Source organism: Hydra vulgaris, chromosome 02 (genome assembly GCF_038396675.1).
Source record: "Hydra vulgaris chromosome 02, alternate assembly HydraT2T_AEP".
In the NCBI taxonomy this organism is placed as follows: Eukaryota; Metazoa; Cnidaria; class Hydrozoa; order Anthoathecata; family Hydridae; genus Hydra; species Hydra vulgaris.
The window spans coordinates 3,732,485-3,740,398 of record NC_088921.1 but is presented as its reverse complement, the minus strand read 5'-3'; the positions used below and the strand labels follow the sequence as shown (position 1 = coordinate 3,740,398).

Here is a 7,914-nt window from a genome sequence, read left to right as displayed (position 1 = left end):
TGTAAAGTTTTATATTGAATACTCGCAACAAAAGTTTTGTTATTTACTAGTTATTTGTAAAGTTTTATATTGAATACTCGCAACAAAAGTTTTGTTATTTACTAGGTATTTGTAAAGTTTTATATTGAATACTCGCAGCAAAAGTTTTTTTATTTACTAGGTATTTGTAAAGTTTTATATTGAATACTCGCAACAAAAGTTTTGTTATTTACTAGTTATTTGTAAAGTTTTATATTGAATACTCGCAACAAAAGTTTTGTTATTTACTAGTTATTTGTAAAGTTTTATATTGAATACTCGCAACAAAAGTTTTGTTATTTACTAGGTATTTGTAAAGTTTTATATTGAATACTCGCAGCAAAAGTTTTGTTATTTACTAAGTATTTGTAAAGTTTTATATTGAATACTCGCAACGAAAGTTTTGTTATTTACTAGGTATTTGTAAAGTTTTATATTGAATACTCGCAACACAAGTTTTGAAAAGACAGGAAGAATTAAGATAGGTTTGTTATTTAGTTTAAATGAATTCGCGATTTTTAATACTTTTGCTATTTTTAAATTATATTACTGCTAACCTCGTCAACGGAGCCTGGAGCTTTATTTATTTTCAGCGAGTTTATCGCAATTTCTAGTTCTTGGTAGTTTAGTCCATTCGAACTGAAACTGCAATTTTAATATATTTTAATATACAAGTTTAATGTAAGTTTTTAAAAGAGTGATACGGACGTTTGGAAGTCATGTTAGGGCCAATGTTTGAAATTTAACTATTGAAATTTTGAGCGATACCAATTTTGTTGTTATGTTCTGTTTTATTAACAACAACTCTATCAAACAAACTATTTAATTTTGTATGGTTTTTCCGAGTATTTCTTTCAGTACGTTTCAAGTTTTTTAACATTGCGGTGGTTGGAGCATGGGGAAAAAAATACCCAAAAAATTGTGTTCCCTCATCCCGAGTGTGAGGGCAATTAAATAATACAACAAACTCATATACTATAAATTCATCAACATGTTTTAGTTTCATTTTAGTTATGATCATTCTTTTAGTTATGATCGTGTCAAATTTATAACCCCCCTCATTTGGGTGAGGGTAGAATTTTTACATGGTCGTGATTTTTGAACGATAAAAGATTATTAGGCAAAATTAAAAACCTGTTAAAGAATTTTAACTTATTATAATATTATAAAAAAGATTATTTTATTAATTAAATGCCGTCACACTCGGGCTGGAAACACACTTTTTGGGTATTTTTGTTCCCGAGAATTTTTATAATTTAAATCTCGTAGATTTAGGTTACAGAAATTTGAACTGTTCTTACAACTTTAAATAATAAATAATAAATTGGTCTAAATAAATGATCTGATATATCTGTTTTAATGATTCCTGTTTTTAAGGTGGTAGTCTACCTTGAAAACTAAATCCTTAAATTCTTTAACAAAAAACTCAGTATCTGGCAACAATATAAAAACCTTTTCTAATTATGAATTTTTATTTAAATTTATTGCCCTTTTTTTGGTCCGCGGGACCAAAGAAAGGGCATCTACCCAGTGATAAATTACTCAAGAAGGATTAGAGATACAGTGGTTGAATCGGCTGAATCAAAAGAAAAAAAATTTATTGAAAAGTTTTTGTTCAAGTTATAATTCAAAATGGCAGCAAAATTTTGATTCAAAATACAGATTTTAAGCCCAATTTACTAAAGAACCGAAAAAGTAAAAAATAAAAATGTTAATTCAGTCAATAGATTATATATAATAGAATCAGTGTACCAAATTTCAGGTCTTACACTTATTTGAAAAAAGTTGTTTATCGCACCGTTTCAAAAAATCACATTTTGAGAAAAACACAAAAGAAAAAGAAAAACCAATTGCTTCAGTCTAACTTTATTTTTTTAAACATCTTCGCTTCCAACAAGGTTGCAAGCAAACGCTAATTAGAGTTGGAAGTTACTGGAACAGAAAAGATGAAGATTGTAGAGCAAGATAACGATTGACGGACAACTTAAAGGATTGCAAATTATATGAATCAGGAAAGCAAAATGAAGGAAGCGAATTCCAAAGAATTGATGTTTGAAGAAAAAAAACTAGACAAATAAGAGTTTTCGGAGCACTTAGGAACAGTCACAGAAAAAGGATGAGACTTAATTGAATGACGAGTAAACGAGAATGAACCATTTTTATTTTTTACTTTTTCGGTTCTTTAGTAATTTAGTAGATGGCACAAGCAGCGCTAGTTCTTTAGAGCAGTGCCCATTATAGTATTTATAGATAAGAGAAAGAGAAGCAACATTACGATAAAGTGATAATTGTTGCAGATCTAACTATGTTTGCATTGCGTTTTTGCACCTTGTCTAAAAGAGAAAGGACATCATTAGAAGATCCGCCCCAGATATGGCAATAGTATTCCATACAAAGACGAATTTGAGATTCATAGAGATCGTGAATAGAATCTGGAGTAAAAAAGTGTCGAGCTCGATAAAGAGATGCAACCTTAGATGTTAATTTTGCAACGGATTTGATATATGGTTTCCAAGAAAGATCGGAGGTAAGAGCTAATCCTAGAAGATGAAGAGTAGATGACTCGTCGAGTACATTACCGTTAACAAATATATGAAGATCTAAATTATTGCGATAACAATTGGCTGAAAAAAATTGAGTTTTAACTGAATTAAAGTTCCCCAGCCACTGTGAGCCCAATGCTGTAGCAGAAGTGAGATCCTTAAGCTAATTACTTAGAAAACTAAAGCTAATTATTCACAAATTGCATTAGCAAAGCATTAATTTTACTTTTTTAAATCTATATTGGCTTTAGAAATGTTTTTTTCTAATGATTCAAAACTATATGAACCACTTGAAAAAAAAAGAAAAAAGAAAAATACCCAAACCAATTAGTTAGTAATTGTCAAATGCTAGATGTAACAATGCACCAAAAAATTCAAAAAAGACCAGTTTCATATTCTTTCGGCTTCTTCATTAGCATCTGAAAAACCTTTACGCTGGGGTCTTTTTTTTTTAAACGAATTAAATGTAATATGTTTAATTAAAACACAGATTTATTTCGTCAGCAGCAAAATCAAGTTTCTGATAAATCTTGCGAATATAACTATGTTTTTACTTTTGGTTATACTTTAAAACTACATGTGAAATCCCTGGGTTACTTTAAAAAGTGTACCAATGATTCAAAAAAAATGAATTAAGAATTCATTTTTTTTGATCCAAGTAAAAAGTTCTTAAAAAATCGCTTAAATTAGGCGTCACAATTTTTTTGTTTACGAACTATGTCTAATGATGCAATTATTTAATTTCTGAATATTTTAATGAAAACAAATATCACCACCATTTATTTTATGAAAACAAATATCACCACCATTTATATCACGTATATGAAATAGGGTAAAACAGTATAATTTTAAACCTTTGAAAATATTCATTATTTAAGGTAGACTCCCACCTTAAGGAGACTTCTGAAAAAAAATGAATTTATCGACGACTTGAAAAATACATATCTAAAGCATTTTATCGAAAACGAGTTTTGTTGACGCATTTTTGTTGTAATTTTAACAGTTAATGCTTAGATCTACAATACAGAATGTTTTTTTCCCATCATCATTTATTCCGTGGAAGATTTCTTTCGAGTAGTTTGAAATTTTGCTTATTTTGCCAACAACATAACAGTCTAAAACACCTGAAAACTAAATATTTTTTAAATTTTTATTGGCTAAAATATAGACGAAAAGATTTTTTGATTTTTTGATAATCTCAATTGTAAAGAGCTCGTTGTCAAAATTGGACTTTTCCGTCTTTATTCGCTTGATCATTTCGGATATTCCTCCTGCAATTGTTATTTTTTTTCTTTCAGAATTATTGGTGTATAATCTACAGTTTGAATCTTGCTTGAGGCGATTTATCGGAGCACTATTTTTCATTTAGGAAAACTAAATAAATAATTGCATTATATTACGAACTGTTTTATTTTGTCGAACAATTTATTTATACTTCTAATATTTATGTGTATCGCAGTGAAACTCTTTTTTAAAGTTTCAAGTTCAATTTTAAATGAATCTGTTTTAAACGTTTGAAAAGTCTTTTAGTAAATTATTATTATCCATTTCTATTTTTGTGAACTGTCAGAAATTTAGTTTAGGTTTTTTTTTATTAAGTATAAAATAACAAATTAATAATGTGTCGTGCTGCACCGTTGAGTCCAGATGAGAAAAAAGTGCTCTCTAATTAATCAAAAATGAGCCACTCCGTTAGTTACATGGCTAGAACTATTGGATGCAGCCGAACTGTGATTAAAAACTACGTTTATAGTCCTCATATGTATGGAATAAAAAAAAGTTTCGGACGTCCGCCAGCATTAAGTGACCGTGATAGGCGAAGATTGTTGAGACAAGCATCAAATTCTTCATTTACAGCAGGTCAAATTGTGCAGAAGCAGGTGTGATTGCTAATTTACGTACAGTTCAGCGAGTTATTTTAATTTTATTATTATTATTTTTGTTTTTATTATTTCAGTTTACAAAGTCAGTCGTTATACAATACAATAAACTATTAAAATACTTTTACAAATATATAAATATAGCAGACTAACAATATAAACTCGGTTTCCGAAAGAAGATCACAAGGATCTTGTCATCGGGACCTTATAAAATATAATAGAATATATAGTTTTTTACATCTTTTTTAATATTTCTTTATTTACAATAATTGTTAAGTGCAAGATATTATGAAGAATACATATATATTAATCTTTTACACGAGTTATTCATTATGCTTTTCACCTTTCGCGCAAAAAATTTCAGCAAAAACCGCCTTTAATAACAAATCACATAAACAATCGAATTACTTTTGCAAAGAACCACGTAACGTGGAAAGAAGAGTGGCAACATGTAATATTTTCTGACGAAAAACAATTTTGTCTTGATGGGCTGGATAGATGGAATTGTTATTTTCGCAATTTGCCTTAAGAACAAGTAACACAGCAACGACTTCAAATGGGTTGTGGTGGTGTAATGATTTAGTGTGCGAATGGGTATCATGGTAAATCAAAAGCTCATTTTATTGACGGATAAATGAAGGCTAAGGATTATCTTTTAATTGTTCAAAAATTCTTACGACGTGACGCCTCTGTCATTGGTGGTGTAAATTTTGTTTTTCAGCGAGATAATGCTAGCGTTCATACAGCTAAGACAGTAAAGGAATATTTCAACGGCAGTAAAATTGAAACATTGAAGTAGCCAGCTAGATCTCCAGACCTGAACATTATTGAGAATGTTAGGGCACAACTGCCACATAAAATGTTTGTAGGTGGTAAACAATACAGTTCACTAGCTGACTTGAAATCATCCATCAGATCTGCATGGGATGCAATTGAAATTTCGTTCATAAAAAAAATATATGATTCTTTTCCTTCTAGAATGATTGAAGTGATTCAAAAAAATGGTAGAAATACCCACTAACGATTGTTTCAAATTGAGACGTATTTTTATATAAATGACAATTAATATGAATTTTGATTATAATTTTGTGTCTTTTAATTTTGTCGCACTAAAAATCAGTTTTTTTTTAATAAAATACGAGTTAGGTTTAAAAAAAATTTTTAAATGTTGTTTAGTCTTGTAATCCTTTTGCTCTCATTTACTATAAAAGTTAGTTTTTAAATATATAAATGTATAGTGGAGTTGTATAAATACTATTGGGGTGTCTTATCATTATGTTGAGCAGTGTATTTTAGCTTCTGCGTCAAATAGAAATGGGAGAGGTGATTTTAAAAAAAGCTTGTAAAAAGTAAATACAATGTATGTATGAATGAATGTATGAATGAATGAATGTGACATCGCATCAATTAACTTGCAATTTTACAGTTTATACAGATTTCATTGCATTGCATCAAGCTTGATAATTTTAACGATTTTGTTATATTAATGTTAGTTCATTACATTAAGATATTTTTTATTTATATATTTTAGTGAACTATCCTTTAAGTTTTTGTTTGATTATATTAAATATATATCAAAAATCAAATTGTTATATAAAATATAATTAAGTTTAAACTATATTTTTGTTATTTTGTTATGTTTTTTAGTTTTTCTTTTATTACTGATATTAATTTTTTTGTTGTAAATATAATAAACATATTGGCTTTCTACACATAAATGAAACTCTTTTTTTAATTGTGAAACTTATTTTTTTTGTCAAACATGTAAGTTTTTTCTACGTAAAACTTTTTTAAACCAGTAGTTTTGAAATATAGATATAAAAAATATAAATATTTCATAATTTTAAACGGAAATTTTTCCTTTTAGTAACACGTCAAAATATTGAATACAAAAATCAAATTTCAAGCAGAATCTTTAATGGATAATTTAAAAAGTGCCAATCCACTTGATCTTTTACAGCTTGCTAATAAATATTCTTTGAAAGCTGCTTACCTGCTAATCTGTCTGAAGATATTTTTGACACTACCAGTGACAGTTGCATTTTGTGAAAGAAGTTTTATTAAGTTGAAGATAATAAAAAACTATTAAAGGTCTTCAATGGCCCGAGAAAGATTATCAAATTTGTCTATCATCAACAATTAAATCAACACTGACAGACAAGCTCACTTGATTTTGAAGTTTTTATAAATGATTTCGCATCACTGAAGGCCAGAAGAGTAAACTTAAAATGATATTTGAAAAATATTGAAACATTGTTATTATTGAAGTTTAATAATAATGAAAATTAGCTTGACTTACTATTATTATTATTTTATTTTTTTTGAGGATGGGGGGGACAGGCAGAGCGCCAAATTTCAGTCTTGCACTGGGCGTCGTTTTGGCTTGCTGCGGTACTGCGAGAAAACACACATTTAAATAATATAAGATCAGAAGGATAGAGTGAGAGCAAAAAATTTCCGTAAAGAAATATAAAAATAAAAAGAAAGAAATAAAAAAAACAAAGAGAAAATATGAAGCAAATATAAAACAAAAACAAAAAACAAACATTAAAACGCATTTTGAAACATTGCGTTTTAATGTCTTTGAAACTTCTATAAAGCTAATAACTAGCTAGTTTGCTATTTAAAAATATAAGTTTGCTATTTAAAATATAAAGCTATAAAGCACTTTTTAAAATCTTGACAAAATATTTTTTTATATTTCAAAACTGCGCATTTATCTACGCTTCGAAGTCTTTTTTGAAACCTTCTCTCATAACATCTTTTGTTGTTCTATTGTCTTCTTTATTTTCTTGTCTATTCTCAAAGTCTTTGTATATATATAGTCCAGTTCCAGATTACAGATTACATTGCATAAATTTACGGCGTTGGTATGCACAGATAGGTTATTTAAATGTATGTATAGTATGCATACATTTAAATAACCTACACACGCATATATACGATACATTTAAATAACCTATACGCGCATATATACATAGTTGAGATAAAAAGTTTTAATTTTATTTTATCAAATTGAAAAAATTCAACAAAAAATCCCAAATTTCATGATAAATGCATCATGATCAGAAGTCAATTTAGATCCATATGTTAACTGTGTAATTGGTTATTGAACACACATTGTTTTTATCAATATCCTCAAGAAAACATTTTCAATGGTAAAAATAAAATTCCTTCACAATAATAGTCATTGTGATGAAAACATGGAGGTGGAGGGAATTGGAGTATGGCATATTTTTTGTATCAACATTCTGTCTCCCCACCCAACTAAATATTTAGTAAGTCCGTCACTAAATATTTAGTTGTCTCTAAAATTCTAAATAAGAGTTTTGAAAAAATTTCGACATTTTGTAGAAAAAACTGGAAATAGTTTCAATAAAATTTGCTTGTAAGCAAGTTATATATTTAAAAAAAACTTTAATTCTGATTTCAGGGCCGACAACGCCAGGGGCGCATGCCATCGACCGTTTTTC

The 7,914-nt window shown here is 28.4% G+C and overlaps 1 long non-coding RNA gene across 1 annotated transcript; it reads left to right on the top strand.

Annotated features, from left to right (window-relative positions):
* The first annotated feature begins 393 nt into the window (after positions 1 to 393).
* On the top strand, positions 394 to 6,735 carry LOC136076339 (uncharacterized). Its single transcript, XR_010636181.1, has 2 exons — positions 394 to 503; positions 6,309 to 6,735. It is a non-coding gene; the product is annotated as an uncharacterized LOC136076339 (long non-coding RNA).
* Positions 6,736 to 7,914: the final 1,179 nt, after the last annotated feature.